Raw genomic sequence first — 17,723 nt, 5'->3', positions numbered from 1 at the left:
TGGGTTAAATAAAGAGTATGATTTGAGACTAGATTGGTGATACTGATAGACTCATAGATATTTATAGGCCTTATTAGCTTTCTTTTATTGGATATTTTTTATTATACTACCAATCATCTGATATACCAAAAAAGTAAGTGCTGAATTGGTTTTTTTTCATATATGGCATGATTTTTTCATATATGGCATTTTTATGTTTTTGGCATTTTTTGGCATTTTTTCAGCATTTACTTGGCATTTTTTTGGCATTTTTTTGGTATTTTTTTGACATTTTTTCGGCTTTTTTTGACATTTTTTCGGCATTTTTTTGGCATTTTTTGGTGTTTGGTTATTTTTACGCGTATTTTTAGTCGCAAAGATTGCGTATAGTTAGGACGCGTTCATGTGGCACTTTCTAGGCGATTGTTTTATTGATACGTAATTTTTATACGTTTATGCGTCATTTTTTGAGCGCTTGTCTCATGTGTATATACGTCCGGCATAGATGCGTATTTTTGATCGTCAGTAGTCTAGATAGAGGATATGCATTATTACGTCATCTATACGCGTATGCGGGTATGGCGTCGCGTCGTATTGATGCGTTTATGTGTCATTTCCATGCGGATTTTGATGTTTTGTTTTCTTTAATAAAATGTTACTTTTTGGATTTTTTCTTTTTTCTGCTATTCAGCATATTCCACCATGGCGTTTTGGCTGATATCTTGCCAATACATCTTGGAGGCATGCCTGATTTTGATATTTTTTTATTCAGCCATTATTGACAGTTATTTTTTGAATGTTTGGATCTTGCTCAGATCCACCAATGGGGGAGTTGGAGGTGTGACTAGATATGTAAATAGGCTGTTTCCCATCAGGTCCTCTAATTAGTATATACTCAATGATTGGTTGTTTCTCTGTATATATGTTGGTGTTTTTTGTATGTTACTTCAGAACTAGGCAGCATGAAGATGGGCAGGAGCCCGAAACAGTGGACTGTCCTGCCTTAAAGTTCTTTTTAAATTTGTATGTTTTTTTCCAATAAAACAGACTAAGCTTTTCTGAAGGTGGTGCGGATCTTTTTCTTCATCTGAGCCTAGTAGTGCACACAGATGGAGAGCTAGGAGGCAGGACCTTTATGCCAACAGGAGAGGGATCAGCTTATCAGGACTGTCAGCTGATCCCAGCGCAGGCAGTGATTGGCTGAGTGGGGCTGGGCGGCGCTGAGGAGCGCTGCACTATATATACTTCTTGCCTGTCAGTTGCTGGTTGTCTGCCGTTGCGAATACTTACGTGTGAGCACTCAGACCAGTCAGATCCCACAGTGTGTTAGAACCAGGAGGACCTGGGAATTCACACTGAGCCAGATTACTATTGTGTTATATGTTAGAACAGTTCCAGGGTGTTGAGACCACGGACCTCACACCCAAGCTTAGGGATACTGTGTCATTGCTGTGTTATACTTTAGACCAGTTCCAGGGTGTCAAGACCACGGACCTCACACCCAAGCTTAGGGATACTGTGTCATTGCTGTGTTATACTTTAGACCAGTTCCAGGGTGTCGAGACCACGGACCTCACACCCAAGCTTAGGGATACTGTGTCATTGCTGTGTTATACTTTAGACCAGTTCCAGGGTGTTGTGACCAAGGACCTCACACCCAAGCTTAGGGACTCTGTGTTAATACTGTGTTCTACTCCAGACTAGTTCCCGGGTGTCGAGATCAAGGAGCTCACATCCCAGTCTAGGACACTGTTATATTTATATGTTATGACTAATTGCTCTGTCGACCTTTCTGATTCGGTACCTCTGCATATCTGTCTATCTGTTGCCAGACCCTGCCTGTACCCGGTTACCGAATCAGTCTTCTGTCTCTGTACCTCATCTGCTCGTGTGTTGCCGACCTGGCCTGCCCGACCATCCAGGCTGTCACTCTCCCTGAGTGTTCAGTTTATCAGTATTAGCAGTGACACCATTCCACCAGGTGTCAGCTGCAACCAGGACTCCCGCACCTCAGAGAGCCCGGCCTGTTAGTAGCCAGTGCTCACCTCCTTTGGCTGCAGTACAGTTCACCATCTATACTGTTATCCCTGGTTACCAGGTCCTCACTATCTAAGAGATAGTTTCTGCACCGCCCAGGGCCACCTGCCCCTCAGGTGGCTCTTGGCCGAGTTACTTACATCTCCTGCTCCTCGGGAGATAACCTACAGTTCATCTATCACTTTACTTATAGGTGTCCAGAGGTTAGTCATACCTGTATTATTGGTGATTCTGCAGATCATCCATAATCAGGTATACATCTGTATTGTTGATGATTCTGCAGATCATCAAGAATCAGATTCTCTCTGTGTGCTGACACCGATCGTTACATACGGTAGCTAAGACTACTCCTGGGCCTTTCTTGTAGTTGAAGAGATGAGTGAACTGTGACACCACACTTAAAAACAAAACAAAACAAAAAAACAGCAAACAAAGAAGCTTCCCCATATTGAAGCATTGGATTTGGTAAAGTCTTAAGCCAATGTGTTGTAAGACACAAGTAAGCTTTAGGTTAACAGGAATGGTTGCATGGCCAGCTAGCTTTTCATCCTTCCCACCCTTGCCCTGGAATCTTCCAGACTTCAAATTCAGCATGTAGTGTTGGTGGTATAGTGGTGAGCATAGCTGCCTTCCAAGCAGTTGACTTGGGTTCAATTCCTGGCCAATGTATGTATGTGAGCTTGCTTTTGACATCCTAAAAATCCCTGGAAAACAGGACAAAACAAGGGAGGAGGAGAGAGATTTTGTGTTTCAATCGGATCCGGATATCGGCAATATGCGTCCAAATATTCGCAGATAGCTATCCGGATTTTAAAAAAATCCGGTATCCGAAGGCATAAAAAAATTCAGATATCTGGGTTTCCCGGGTATCCGGAATCCGGATGAGCATCCCTGCATCTGGCTACCTACAGGGAGGGAGGAGGGGAGAAGCATCTGGCTACCTACAGGGAGGGAGGGGGGAAAAGCATCTAGTTACCTACAGGGAGGGAGACGAAGCATCTGGCACCTACAGAGAGGAGAATCATCTGTCACTCACGGGAGGAAGGGGGGGGGGGGGAAGGTGGAGGGATCATCTGGCTACCTATATGGAAGTGGGAGGGGGGTTGTTGGCTGTGATGCTGTTAGTCAGGGGGGTGGTTGATTGCAGTAGGCACAGTATCAGAGCTAAATGGAACACACCCAGTCCTGCTGTCTGGTGCTGAAATGGTGCTGAATGCGGCTGTTCAGGTTCTAAAAATCACAATGCCACAAATTCCAACTCAAACACTCGCTGTAAGTATCAGTTTAAAGAGGAGCTGTCAGCCATGCTATCTAAAAAAAACTCACATATAAGTAGATAAATACTTGCTCTACTTACATAACATATGTATTGCACTGTCCACATTTTCATTTTGATGATTTTTATACAGTAAAAGAAGAGAAAATCCTTAGCATTTCCCATTTTAACTGAGGCTATTTTGAAGCCAATCATGATGTCATTTCCTCTCTTACTCTACTCTGCCTGATTGTGTATGCATTGCCCGTCCTTCACTTTAGAAAGTGCATTGTCTCAGCATGAGAAAAATTGGCCAATTAGAGAGACACAGAGGTGTGGGAGGGTAAAACAGGAGGGAAAGAGGCTTCAGCCAATCAGGCTGCATTAGTTAAAGAGAATCTGTATTGTTAAAATCGCACAAAAGTAAACATACCAGTGCGTTAGGGGACATCTCCTATTACCCTCTGTCACAATTTCACCGCTCCCCGCCGCATTAAAAGTAGTCAAAAACTGTTTTAAAAAGTTTGTTTATAAACAAACAAAATGGCCACCAAAACAGGAAGTAGGTTGATGTACAGCATGTCCACACATAGAAAATACATCCATACACAAGCAGGCTGTATACAGCCTTACTTCTGAATCTCAAGAGATCACTTGTGTGTGTTTACCTTCTGTCCCCAGCTTCTCTCATGCACTGAACATTACAGGCTTCCTGCAGACAGCTCTGCCTATGTCGTTAATTCCTTAGTATGTGACAGACCAGCTCCTTTCACAGCCTCCAGAGGAGGATTTTTATCCAGCTCTCTTCTATCACTGATAAGATAGCAGAGAAGCTGCTGGCTTATGTAAATAAAACACACACTGGAGTGTGCATAGAGGAACAGTTCAACACTGAAGAACTTGGCAGCAGGGGAGGACTGGGACCTTTCAGCCTGGGGGGAAAACACCAACTGAAGGCCCGTTTCCATGGCAGCCCCAGCCCAAATGACATCATACACGCACACCACGTGCTACATGCTGGTAGTCATGTGGGGCGCCCATGTGGAAATACAGCAAGGACACTTTCAGGGCAGTGTGACAGGTAAAGTATAACTGCACAGGCACCGGGGGTCACATAATACATTTGGAGGGATGACAGCAAAGGGTTTCCATTGTGTCCGGCGTTCGTGATTATCGCACGTCGTTACCGCTGCGCACCAAATCAACCACATCGGCCTGAGATTTCCCAGCATCTCAGACTCAACCAATTTCCGACCAAAATCAGTAAAAATGGTCAATTGGGCATGCTTGTTGCTGCACCGATTTTCACCCAATCCGATAGTAATTATCAAAACAGTTGGTTGATCGCTGAGACAACAGATGTATGGCCATATTAATTCCCCAAGATCCCCCCCACACACACACACAGAGACAGAGGTTTTTTTCTATGGACCCTGTAGGCAAGCCTCTGCTCTGCATCTTGCTGTGAACATTTACCAGCTTACCCGTCCTCTAATTGCTCCGTAATTGCACCTTTATTTTTCTCAGCCAGCCTAATGTTTCACATTGCCTTATACAAAAACCTGAATGCAACAGGCACTGTACCAGCCCTAAATCATTAAATGAGAGGCAGCCTGGGGGGAAATCTCCCCCTTTCCCCCCTGGCCAGTCCTCCCCTGCTTGGCAGCCTTCCAGACACAGGCCGACAAGTCTGACAGGGGAAAGATACATTGATTTATTACAGAGATGGTTATAGTAGAAAGAGCTGCAGCAAGCCAGATCACATTAGAATAGGTTTAGGAACTTGTAGGATGGTAGAAAAAACGTTGTAATTTTTGTTACAGAGTCACTTTAAGTCTGAGGGGAAGTAGAGAAGCAAAAAAAGGACAAACCAACATGCCCTGCAACTTCCTTTGTGTACCAAATTTTGTGTGTATCAAATAAGTCAGGTAAGCTGGGGAATGATCATTTATCAACAAGAAAAGTAATAGTGATTTTAACTTTTGGATTGCCTGGTTAGCAACCTTATTACTTGTTTACCAGATAAAAATAAAGAATTGATTTTTGATTTTATGCCCGACAGTTACACTTTAAGGGGAAAGGCCTAGTTTCCCGTAGATGCTGCACCACTTAGTTAAAGAATATTATACCAATTTTATGCAATGGCATGATATGGAAGCACACAATTCATAATAAAAACCATTAGAACACACATCCTCATTCACCCACACAATAATATAGGTATCAATATAGGTATCAATACATGATTGATTCATTGTTGCCACAACAAACCCCATTTGCACTAAATATGAATAGTGATGATCATAATCTGCTAATAAAAATCACGCAAGATTTTTCACACAACTTTGCAATTACTGACATGCGTAGTAACAATGTGTAAATTCAATTGATTTTGCGTAATCCATTTATATTCCGCGTAATGGCGTTTCCTGCCGACTTTAGCGGTTAATAGCAAAGCCCCCATAGATGCTATCGACACCAAATTTGCTATGGAATAGTGGGAACAATAAATAAATAAATTAAATCACCTTGCAGTTTTTTAGAAAATGAATTTTAAATATTCAAAGGAAAAAGGTTTTGAAACTCGGTAAAATGACATTGGCCTCAATTCACTAAGCTTATCTCCTGTCTTTAATAACTCTTCTGAGCTTTTTCTACAGTTCTCACTATGGTGACAACTGTAGAAACAGCTCAGAAGAGTTATTAAAGGGGCACTATTGCTAAAATCATCTTTTTTAAACCTTTTAGCATACATATTAGTTGATGGAGGACTGATTTTGCACATTATTCATTTTTATTTGAAAGTATTTGTTTGCAGGCAATAAACATTTAGATACATGTAGTCACGTCAGCAGTTGTACCTTTCTGACGCCAATGTAGTTCATACCATTCTGCAGTAGGGAGGCAGCTTGTAGTGGTGTGCGAGTTGTCAGTTATATTGTACCCCTCTGGCCATTTAAGTTCGGTTTTCCCACCTTGTAACTGCTCTATAGAGCAGTTACTGAGCACAGCAGCCGACGTAAAGTGATGGTCGCAGCCTCCTCCGTGCAGGGTGCAACGTTATTCAGAGCGGCAGCGTGTAGTTACGCTGCCCGGCCGCCAAGGACCCCCTTTCCCTATGTTGGCAATGAAACGGACACCTATTGTTGTCTGTTTCTATGGTAACCATGTCCGGCTTTCCTATCTGCGCAATCTAGCGGCGGCATCAAAGAGCACACACAAGCGTTACAGCTGTGTGTTGCTCTGCGTGGCGTATTGCTTCCTAAAACCTTTTTTGAATGCCTGCAAAACTGTTTTAAAGGTGTTTGTGTTGTGGAAGCAGGCAGGCATTCAAAAAAGGTTTTAGGAAGCAATACACCACGCAGAGCAACACACAGCTGTAACGCTTGTGTGTGCTCTTTGATGCCGCCGCTAGATTGCGCAGATAGGAAATCCGGACATGGTTACCATAGAAACGGACAACAATAGGTGTCCGTTTCATTGCCAGCATAGGGAAAGGGGGTCCTTGGCGGCCGGGCAGTGTAACTACACGCTGCCACTCCGAATAACGTTGCACCCTGCACGGAGGAGGCTGCGACCATCACTTTACGTCGGCTGCTGTGCTCAGTAACTGCTCTATAGAGCCGAACTGAAATGGCCAGAGGGGTACAATATAACTGACAACTCGCACACCACTACAAGCTGCCTCCCTATTGCAGAATGGTATGAACTACATTGGCGTCGGAAAGGTACAACTGCTGACGTGACTACATTTATCTAAATGTTTATTTCCTGCAAACAAATACTTTCAAATAAAAATGAATAATGTGCAAAATCAGTCCTCCATCAACTAATATGTATGCTAAAAGGTTTAAAAAAGATGATTTTAGCAATAGTGCCCCTTTAAAGACAGGAGATAAGCTTAGTGAATTGAGGCCAATATTGTGTACAATGTCCTTTACCGAAAAAACATTTTTCCTTTGAATTTTTAAAATTGACTTTAAAAAACTCAAAAAAAAGAGAACCAAACCAATATAGCTGCACTCAAAAGAGTTAAAACTTATTGCAAAAAAATGCTTCATCGTTTAATAATATGAACAAATCCCCTAAACAATAAGGGGAACAGTTGCATACCACTCAATGCACACAAAGGAATACCCTAACTAACCTAAGACTAAGATACACCTGCATAAATATCGATTCATAAAGAACAATTGCCTTCCCATAAATCTTTTCATCCTAAGGGCCTGATTCACAAAGCGGAGCTAACAGTTAGCACGCTGGTGAAAAGCCCTTTATCACACCTAAACTCAGTTTAGGCATGATAAGTTTAGGTGTGATAAGTTTAGGTGTGATAAGTTTAGGCATGATAAGTTTAGGTGTGATAAGTTTAGGCATGATAAGTTTAAGCACCAACTGCGTTAGCACCGCAGCGCACAGCTGATCAAAAGTTTTGCGCTAGCAAAGTCTGGTGCACTTCGCATAGAGTTTAATGGTGCTGCTTTGCGTGCGGGACTTTGCACGCTATCTACACTTATCTAAACTTAGCATGCCTAAACTTATCACACCTAAACTTATCACACCTAAACTTATCACGCCTAAACTGACTTTTCACCAGTGTGGTGCAAAGGTTATCATGCCTAAAGTCTTTTAGGCGTGATAACTGAGTTATCACCGCTTTGTGAATCAGGCCCCAAATGTCCACAAGATCAAATTACACTTGCAGATAGTGAGCAGCCAGCAAAAGCCAATGGCAAAAAGATTGTGCACAGTCAGTCCTCTTTTAAAAAGTTGGTAGAAAAAAAGAAAAAAAAACAACAGTATTCCAGCTGTAATCACATTTAGAAATAGACAGTTCTCTTCACAATGAATCTTAGAATCCTTAAATCAATTCTCCCGTGAGCACAGATAAGGCCCCTTATATGCAGTAAACAAATAGACATACGACCTGAGTAACATGAGTGTCCTTCTGGGTGGTCTCCAATCACGTGCATGACAGCGATGAGGCAAGGAGCGTTCCATCAGCCATTTACAGTGGGCAGCGAAAGTTTGGGCAACCTTGTTCATCGTCATGATTTTCCTGTATAAATGGTTGGCTGTTACAATAAAAAATGTCAGTTAAATATATCATACAGGAGACACACACAGTGATATTTGAGAAGTGAAATGAAGTTTCCTGTAGGTTCCAATGACAGTCTGGATTCTGGTTGAAGGTATTTTTGAGCATTCCTCTTTACAAAACATCTCTAGTTCATTCAGGTTTGATGGCTTCCGAGCATGGACTGCTCTCTTTAATTCGCACCACAGATTTTCAATTACATTCAGGTCTGGGAACTGAAATGGCCACTCCAGAACGCTGTACTTGTTCCTCTGCATGAATGCCTTAATGGATTTTGAGCAGTGTTTAGGGTCGTTGTCTTTCTGAAAGATCCAGCCCCGACACAGCTTTAGCTTTGTCATTGATTCCTGGACATTGGTCTCCAGAATCTACTGATACGCAGTGGAATCCATGCGTTCCTCAACTTTGACAAGATTCCCAGTCCCTGCACTGGCTACACAGCCCCACAGCATGATGGGACAACCACCATATTTTACTGCAGGTAGCAGGTGTTTTTCTTGGAATGCTGTGTTCTTTTTCCTCCATGCATAACACCCCTTGTTATGCCTGAATAACTCAATTTTACTTTCATCAGTCCACGGCACCTTATTCCAAAATGAAGCTGGCTTGTCCAAATGTGCTTTAGCATACCTCAAGACGCTCTGTTTGTTCTGTGGATGGAGAAATGCATCACTCTCGCATACAGCATCTCCTTGTGTAAAGTGTGCCGAATGGTTGAATGATGCACAGTGACCCCATCTGTGGATGATGATGTTGTAGATCTTTGGTGCTGGTCTGTGGGTTGACACTGACTATTCTCACCATTCGTCGCTTCCGTCTATGCGAGATTTTTCTTGGTCTGCCACTTCGAGACTTAACTTGAACTGAGCCTGTGGTCTTACATTTCCTTAATATGTTCCTAACTGTGGAAACATACAGCTGAAATCCCTGAGGCAGCTTTCTGTATCCTTCCCCTTAGCCATGATGGTGAACAATCTTTGTCTTCAGGTCATTTAAGAGTTGTTTTGAAACCCCCATGTTGCTACTCTTCAGAGAAAATTAAAAGAGGACAGAAACTTACAATTGACCCCCTTAAATACTCTTTCATTGGATTCACCTGTGTATATAGGTCAGTGGTCACTGAGCTTACCAAGCCAATTTGAGTTCCATTAGTTCTAAAGGTTTTGCAATTAATAAAATGACACAGTGCCCAAAGTTATGCACCTGCCTAATTTTATTTAAACAATAATTGCACACTTTCTGTAAATCCAATAAGCTTCATTTCACTTCTCAAATATCACTGTGTGTGTCTCTTATATGATATATTTAACTGACATTTTTTATCGTAACAACCAACGATTTATACAGGAAAATCATGACGATTACCAAAGGTGCCCAAAATTTTGCATCCCACTGTATCCCCTTAGAATATATCACCTTTTGCTAAGCCTGCTGTTTGCGGCTGTGACGTAAAGCAGTACTTTTTTCTGTGACCTGCCCGCGGTCTCACCATGTGTACTCCAACCGCTTACAGATTCACCAGTTTTTCGCTGTCAAACCAAAGCTTCCGTATTACAAACGGCAGTGTCCAGCAGTGTTGCTCAAATCCGAATTTGGGAGATACCCGGATAGTTCTATCCGGATATCTCCCAGTAAAGCTGTGCGGAGGGGGGGGGGGTGTCAATCTTACCTGTATGACGTCTTCTTCTGTCCGTCCCTGGCGCCTTCCACGATGCGGTGCACGCGCATCACGTGTCTCCAAACACTTCCCCCTTCAACCCGGAAGGAGGAAGTGTTTGGAGTCACGTGACCGGCGCGTGGACCGCATCGTGGGAGGCGCCAGGGAGGGACCGAAGAAGACGTCATATCGAAGAAGACGCGATCGGCGGCTCGCAGACTGTTCACAGAGACACCCTCCGTGAACTGGCATGGAAAGGCTGCTCAAACGAGCGCCTGTTTCCATGCTAAACCACTAACGACCTGCCGCCGCCTATCGGCGTTAGGTGGTCGTTAAGTGGTTAGGCCTCCATTAGCACAGTGTTTGTTCTCCCTACTGACATCTTGTGGACATTTTTTATAATGCACATATTTCCTTGTTACCAAGATAATGCATCTCACATGCCGATACTCTTTAGCGACATCGTGTGGACATTTTTCATACCACATCCTATATCTACCACAACACTACCGGTAGAAAGATATTACCATTTCTACCCTTTTTTATATATCATACAAAATTGTTGCATGTGCTTCAAACAGACCTCCTAAACTCCGTCTCATGGCAGATTTGCCCAGGACCAAGAAGCAACAACTCAGTCAGAACAACTGTATAATCACAAAAAAACCTTTAAATTCATATCTGAATTCAACTACGCAGGTGTCAATGTACCAAGGGCATATATCCAAAAACTCTCTTTTCTAGTTAACCGACTATCTAAATAAAAGTTCCTCAAATTTGGAATTAATCTATATATGCCCCTGCTCAAACCTGCAGAATCGGATCTATTGAATTTTTCAAAATGTTGTGAAACAGGGGTGGGTTTCTTTTTTCTCCCCTCCTTAGGTTTTTTTCATGTCCAGTATACCCCTCACATGTTCCTGTATGCGAACCTTCAAAGGTCTAGTGGTTTCTCCCACATACTGTTTCATACAGGGACATGTGAGCTGGTAAACCACATATTCACTATCACAGTCAATATGCGACCCTATTTCATATTCCTCGCTGTTATCTGCATTTCTGAACATCTTATCCTCACTGTCACTGGCATATTTACGGTACATATAGACAGAGGCGGGACAAGGTCCTCCAGCACCCAAGGCTGAGACACCAAAGTGCGCCCTCCATCCCTCCCACCCCAGCCGTCACACACTGATTGCTATTAGACTAAGAGGTGCCACAGGGCCCACAACCTCCCCAACACCTTACTATCTAGTTATCTGGCTGCAGTCACTGCTATGTATCCCCTTTTCTTATTTCTTTCTGCTTCAAACACAATTAGGAATGACAGCTGAGTGAATTGTGCGCCCCCTCCTACACTGCGCCCTGAGGCTGGAGCCTCTCCAGCCTATGCCTCGGCCCGGCCCTGCATATAGAACATTTTTTACACCTATACATACCCCACCTCTGTTTCAACCATGAAGAATTTTTCTTTGGTTTTAGTTCAGAACTCACCAAGGATCTGGATAAATTCTTATTACGCTTTGAAGTAATGATTGATTTTGGACCCACTATTGCAGCTATCTTTTCATCTCTTGTCAGCACATGCCAGTACTTATTCATTGTTTCTACAAGGCAAGGCCAATGTGTTCCTAACGGAGTAATCAGCCTAGGATGGCTCATTTCCACTTTCTCCTCCTGTATCTTTTTAACCATTAAACTTTCCCTGTCTGTATTGAGGGTCCAATGGTATGCTGATTTTAGCAAACCATTGGGATATCCCCTCTTTTTTAACTGTGTCTTTAGCTGTCCGGCCTCTCTTTTAAAGGCCTCCAATGTGGACCTTACAATTGACCCCCTTGAAGAGACTCTGAAGCGAATTTTTTTTTGCTATATTTACCTTTTACTTAGCTTCAGAAGTCTCATCAGCGGTACACTGCCACATCCCCGCCGAAAACCGAGTGCTGCAGACCCCCCATATCCCCGGGAAAATATCCACGACCAACTTGGTCGTGGATTGTGCTGCCATGAGAGGCAGAGCTATGAGCTGTAGCTCTGCCTCTCCTGCCGTCAATCGCCATGTGGATCGCCGCCTCTCCCCACCCCTCTCTGTGAAGAAAAAGTGAGAGGGGCGGGGAGAGGCGGCGATCTGCTGCAATTAACATCAGAAGAGGCAGAGCTACAGCAGAGAGCTCTGCCTCTTCAGGAAGCGCCGGCCAAATTCCCCCCCCTCCCCCCCCCCCCATTTGGTCTGCAGGATGACGCGGTTTACTGCTGATGAGAGTACTGAAGTGAAGTAAAAGGTAAATGTAACAAAAAAAGAATTGCTTCAGACTCTCTTTAAATACTCTTTCTCATAATTGGATTCCCCTGTGTATGTAGGTCAGGGGTAGTGTTGGGCGAACAGTGTTCGCCACTGTTCGGGTTCTGCAGAACATCACCCTGTTCGGGTGATGTTCGAGTTCGGCCGAACACCTGATGGTGTTCGGCCAAACCGTTCGGCCACATGGCCGAACTCGGCCACATGGGCGAACGTTCGGCTAGCGCTGTGATTGGACGAACGGGTCACGTGGTTCGGACCCGAACGCGCTCTGATTGGCCGAACTGTCACGTGGTTCGGGTAAATAAATACCCGAACCACGTCATATCTCCGCCATTTGTCTGTGGGTTTAGCTTTGGGTAGGCAGGCAGGGTAGTTCGCGCTCCAGCCACGCTAGCCAGGGTCCCCCCAGTCATTGTGTCGCTGCTGGGAATAGTAGTACACCGCTCGCTCAGCCACACTATATAGCATTCTGTTTACTGCCACTCTGTGTACCTCTCTCAGCCACACTATATAGCATTCTGTTTACTGTTCTGTGTCTGCTGGGAATAGTAGTAGACCGCTCGCTCAGCCACACTATATAGCATTCTGTTTACTGCCACTCTGTGTACCTCGCTCAGCCACACTATATAGCATTCTGTTTACTGCCACTCTGTGTCTGCTGGGAATAGTAGTACACCGCTCACCCGCCACTGTATAGCATTGTGCTCTGTGTCGCTGCTGGGAATAGTGGTACACCGCTCACCCGCCACTGTATAGCATTGTGCTCTGTGTCGCTGCTGGGAATAGTGGTACACCGCTCAGCCACACTATATAGAATTCTGTTTACTGTTCTGTGTCTGCTGGGAATAGTAGTACACCGCTCGCTCAGCCACACTATATAGCATTCTGTTTACTGCCACTCTGTGTACCTCGCTCAGCCACACTATATAGCATTCTGTTTACTGCCACTCTGTGTCTGCTGGGAATAGTAGTACACCGCTCACCCGCCACTGTATAGCATTGTGCTCTGTGTCGCTGCTGGGAATAGTGGTACACCGCTCAGCCACACTATATAGCATTCTGTTTACTGTTCTGTGTCTGCTGGGAATAGTAGTACACCGCTCGCTCAGCCACACTATATAGCATTCTGTTTACTGCCACTCTGTGTACCTCGCTCAGCCACACTATATAGCATTCTGTTTACTGCCACTCTGTGTCTGCTGGGAATAGTAGTACACCGCTCACCCGCCACTGTATAGCATTGTGCTCTGTGTCGCTGCTGGGAATAGTGGTACACCGCTCACGCGCCACTGTATAGCATTGTGCTCTGTGTCGCTGCTGGTAATAGTGGTACACCGCTCAGCCACACTATATAGCATTCTGTTTACTGTTCTGTGTCTGCTGGGAATAGTAGTACACCGCTCGCTCAGCCACACTATATAGCATTCTGTTTACTGCCACTCTGTGTACCTCGCTCAGCCACACTATATAGCATTCTGTTTACTGCCACTCTGTGTCTGCTGGGAATAGTAGTACACCGCTCACCCGCCACTGTATAGCATTGTGCTCTGTGTCGCTGCTGGGAATAGTGGTACACCGCTCACCCACCACTGTATAGCATTTCTGTACTGCCAAGGGATAAGTGAAATGAGGAAGAAATCCGGTGAAAGAGGGAGGGGCAAGGGAAGAGGTGTTTCCCCTGACGGTTCACGTACAGGCCACAGGGGAGCACCCAAGAAAACCCACTCAATACCGCCCATGTTGTCCAGGACAACAACCCTCACAAATCCAAAAGAACAGGACCAGATAATTACTTGGATGACCTCTCAAGCGTCCAGCAGTGGGTTAAGCAGCACCAGCACATCACGCACAAGGTCCGAGTCCTCAGCCAGTTACAAGGAGCCAGTGGGCACAAAGCTGACACAACCGGCAGCGACACCACGCACACAACTGCCAGATAACCAGTCCGATGAATTACCTCAGGACACAATGGGGTATTCGCAGGAGCTATTCCCAGCCCAACAAACTTCCACCTTTCAAAGGTCAATGGAGGAACAGCCAGAAATGTTGTGCCCGGATTCACAACCATTAACTGTGGAAAAGCCACCGCGCACTGAAATACAAGGCGAGTCCGAGGAGGACTCGGAAACCCAAATCCCAGAGCAAGTTGGGCAGGAGGGGTTGCAATTGCAGGAGGTCGGCCGACAAGATCTGGAAGACGACGTTGGAGTGAGCTGCGCAGAGGTTGTTCTGGGGAGCTCTACTCCACGGCGGCGGCGGCCCCCCACAATGACATATGACGAGTTTCAGGAGATGGAAGAGGAGGGTATGGACAATGTGGACAGAGACCCAGATTTTGTTTGTGAACGAGAACATCGCCGTCGTAGCAGCAGCACAGATGAGTCTGTTGAAGAACCCACTGCTGCACGAGTTCGCCTTGTGCCACAAGGTAGGCGGCGCGCAATTTCAGGCACCACAAGCGTGGAAGTTCAAGTGAGAGGCAAAAGAGGCGCAAACAGAAATCGCCAGCAAGGCAGGTGCTCCAAAGTCTGGGCTTTCTTTGAAGACTGCACTGAGGATGGTACTATGGCGATTTGCAAGGTGTGCAAGACCCGCCTGAGCAGGGGGAAAAGTATTAACAACCTCTCCACCACCAGCATGAGCCGCCACATGCTATCCAAACATCCCACTCTATGGGCAAACGCGGCAGGACAGGGTACCAGCAACACTGCCTCCCTTGGGGTCACCAGACTCACCACCAGACCCGCCTCAGCAGCAGCAGTAGCCCAGTCATTGCGTGGTTCACAACATTCACAAACATCAGATGCTGACACTGTCACTTTCCGGAGTAGTGCTCTTGAGGTCTCCCAGTGTTCATCAAACACAACAACCAACAGCCCTTCAGTGTGCAGCCCTACGATTCAGTTGTCTGTCTCGGAGATGTTTGATCGCAAGAGGAAATTGCCAGAAAATGACCCCCGGGCCGTGGCAGTAACAGCCAGCATAGCCAAGCTTCTGGCCTGCGAAATGCTGCCATATCGAGTGGTGGAGACAAACAGCTTCAAGGGCATGATGTCAGTGGCCATCCCACGTTACGTGGTTCCCAGCCGCTACCACTTTGCGCGCTCTGCAGTGCCTGAGTTGCATGAGCACGTGGTCAGCAAAATAACCCGAAGCTTGAAGAATGCCGTTGCCTGCAAGGTTCACCTCACCACTAAGACCTGGACGAGTGCGTTCGGCCAGGGTCGATACATCTCACTTACCGCGCACTGGGTGAACCTTGTGGAGCCTGGCAGCGATTCCTCACCTGCTACGGCGCGGGTGTTGCCCACGCCGCAAACAGCTGCACCGCCGTCCCTCCCACTGGATAACAACAGCAGCACCTACCTCTCTGACTCCTTCTCCTCCAACGCATCTCAAAGCTGTACCTCATCCGGAAACGCTAACCCAGCAGCAGTAGGATCGTGGAAGCAGTGCAGCACAGCTGTTGGCATGCGTCAGCAAGCGTTGCTGAAGCTGATCTGCCTTGGGGATAAGCAGCACACAGGGGAGGAAATTTGGAGGGGAATAAAGGAACAGACGGATCTGTGGCTGGCACCGCTGGACCTGAAACCGGGCATGGTTGTGTGTGATAATGGGAGTAATCTCATTCGCGCTTTAAGGTTGGCTAAGCTGACACACATCCCTTGCCTGGCGCACGTGATGAACCTAGTAGTTCAGCGGTTCCTGAGGACATACCCAGGCGTGGCCGATCTTCTGTTGAAGGTGCGACGAGTGGCCAAACATTGCAGAAATTCCAGTACTGCTTCGGGGGCACTCGCCAAGATGCAGGAGCGCTTCAATCTCCCCCCACCATCTCTTGCTGTGTGATGTCCCTACGCGCTGGAATTCTACGCTGCACATGCTAGCCCGCTTTTGCGAGCAGAAGAGTGCAGTGGTCCAGTACATGACGGCGCAGTACCGAGGCGCATCCGGACAGCTGCCAAGCTTCTGTGGATCCAATTGGGCCAACATGTTGGACCTCTGCCAAGTCCTCCAAAATTTTGAGCAATCCACGTTGCTTGTGAGCAGTGACAACTCTTCAGTCAGCATTACCATACCACTGCTGTGTTTACTGAAGAGGTCAATGTTGAAAATCAAGGAAACAGCTGTCATGATGCAACTGGGGGAATCTGAAGGAGAAAACGATCAGCGTGATGGTACCAACATCAGGCCATCCGCATCAGGAAACGCTGGCCCCAGCAGCTATGACGAAGAAGAGGAGGAGGAACAGCTGGAGTTGGAGCAGGAATTTCCTGCCACCACTGACGAGGGCCAGAGCGGTGCACGTTGGACTTCCACAATTCAGCGCGAATGGTCAGCAGAAGCAGACCAGGAAGAAGGTGACGACTATGATGCATCACAACAACTATCACAACGCTCACAAGAGGATGATGAGGATTCTGGCAGGACTCTGGCACACATGGCTCAATTCATGCTAGACTGCATTAAACGCGACCCACGCATAATGCGCATTCTGGACAACACCAATTACTGGGTTTATACCCTTCTGGATCCACGGTACAAACACAATGTTCCAAAACTGCTTGAAGAAAGAGTCAGACAGGTCAAAATGGAAGAATACCAGCAGGCCCTTGTGGAGACTTTAGAGAGGAGACTGACATCCTCCCCCTCCTCTAGCCAGTTGTACGCCGACAGACTGACTTCCGCAAACCAAGGACGACCAGGAGGGCAGCAAACAACACAAGCCGCAGCTAGTGCCCAAAAGGGAATGGTATCGGCAGTGTCCTTGGAGTGGGAAAATTTTATGACACTTATGCAGCAGCAGCCCACAGAACAGCAAGCGTGCAGATCCACCTCCAACACCGATCGCCTGGAGAAGATGGTCAAGGACTACATGTCAGATGGCGTAGCTGTGTTGAACAATCCATCTGCACCCTTCAACTATTGGGTATCGAAGCTAGACACCTGGCACGAACTGGCAATGTACGCAATAGAGGTGCTGGCTTGCCCGGCAGCTAGCGTTATGTCGGAACGCTGTTTCAGTGCTGCCGGAGGCATCGTCACAGATCGGCGTATCCGCCTCTCCACAGAAAATGCAGACCGTCTGACTCAAATTAAAATGAATCAATCCTGGATTGGAAACGACTACGCAACACTCCTGGACCCCAACCAAGTAACATGAACAATGACCATCTGTGATGGGTTAGCGTTTCCGGTCCCTGTTTATTGAACCTCTCATCTTTATTACATTTATGACTGCATGGCGGCAAAAAGCATTGCTATATCCGCACGCTATTTGTCCTCATGCAAGGCCTGGGATGCTGTGTCTCAAAAAGCGTGGCATTCTCCTCCTGCGCCTCCTCCTGTTCCATCACGTGTGCTGCTGCTGCTGCTGGCCTGGGTTAGCGTTTCC

General features: G+C 46.1%; 1 protein-coding gene across 1 annotated transcript in view; it reads left to right on the top strand.

Annotated features, from left to right (window-relative positions):
- Positions 1–5,180: 5,180 nt before the first annotated feature.
- Positions 5,181–17,723, top strand: part of LOC137525089 (histamine N-methyltransferase B-like) — an 89,079-nt gene continuing 76,536 nt past the window's right edge. Inside the window, exon 1 of the mRNA XM_068245885.1 lies at positions 5,181–5,199. The gene's annotated coding sequence lies outside the window, so the exon portion shown is untranslated. The remainder of the gene's footprint in view (positions 5,200–17,723) is intronic.

This window comes from Hyperolius riggenbachi, chromosome 7 (assembly GCF_040937935.1).
Source record: "Hyperolius riggenbachi isolate aHypRig1 chromosome 7, aHypRig1.pri, whole genome shotgun sequence".
NCBI lineage: Eukaryota > Metazoa > Chordata > Amphibia > Anura > Hyperoliidae > Hyperolius > Hyperolius riggenbachi.
Note: the sequence above shows the minus strand (reverse complement) of the source record. Positions and strands in the feature narration are given on the sequence as shown.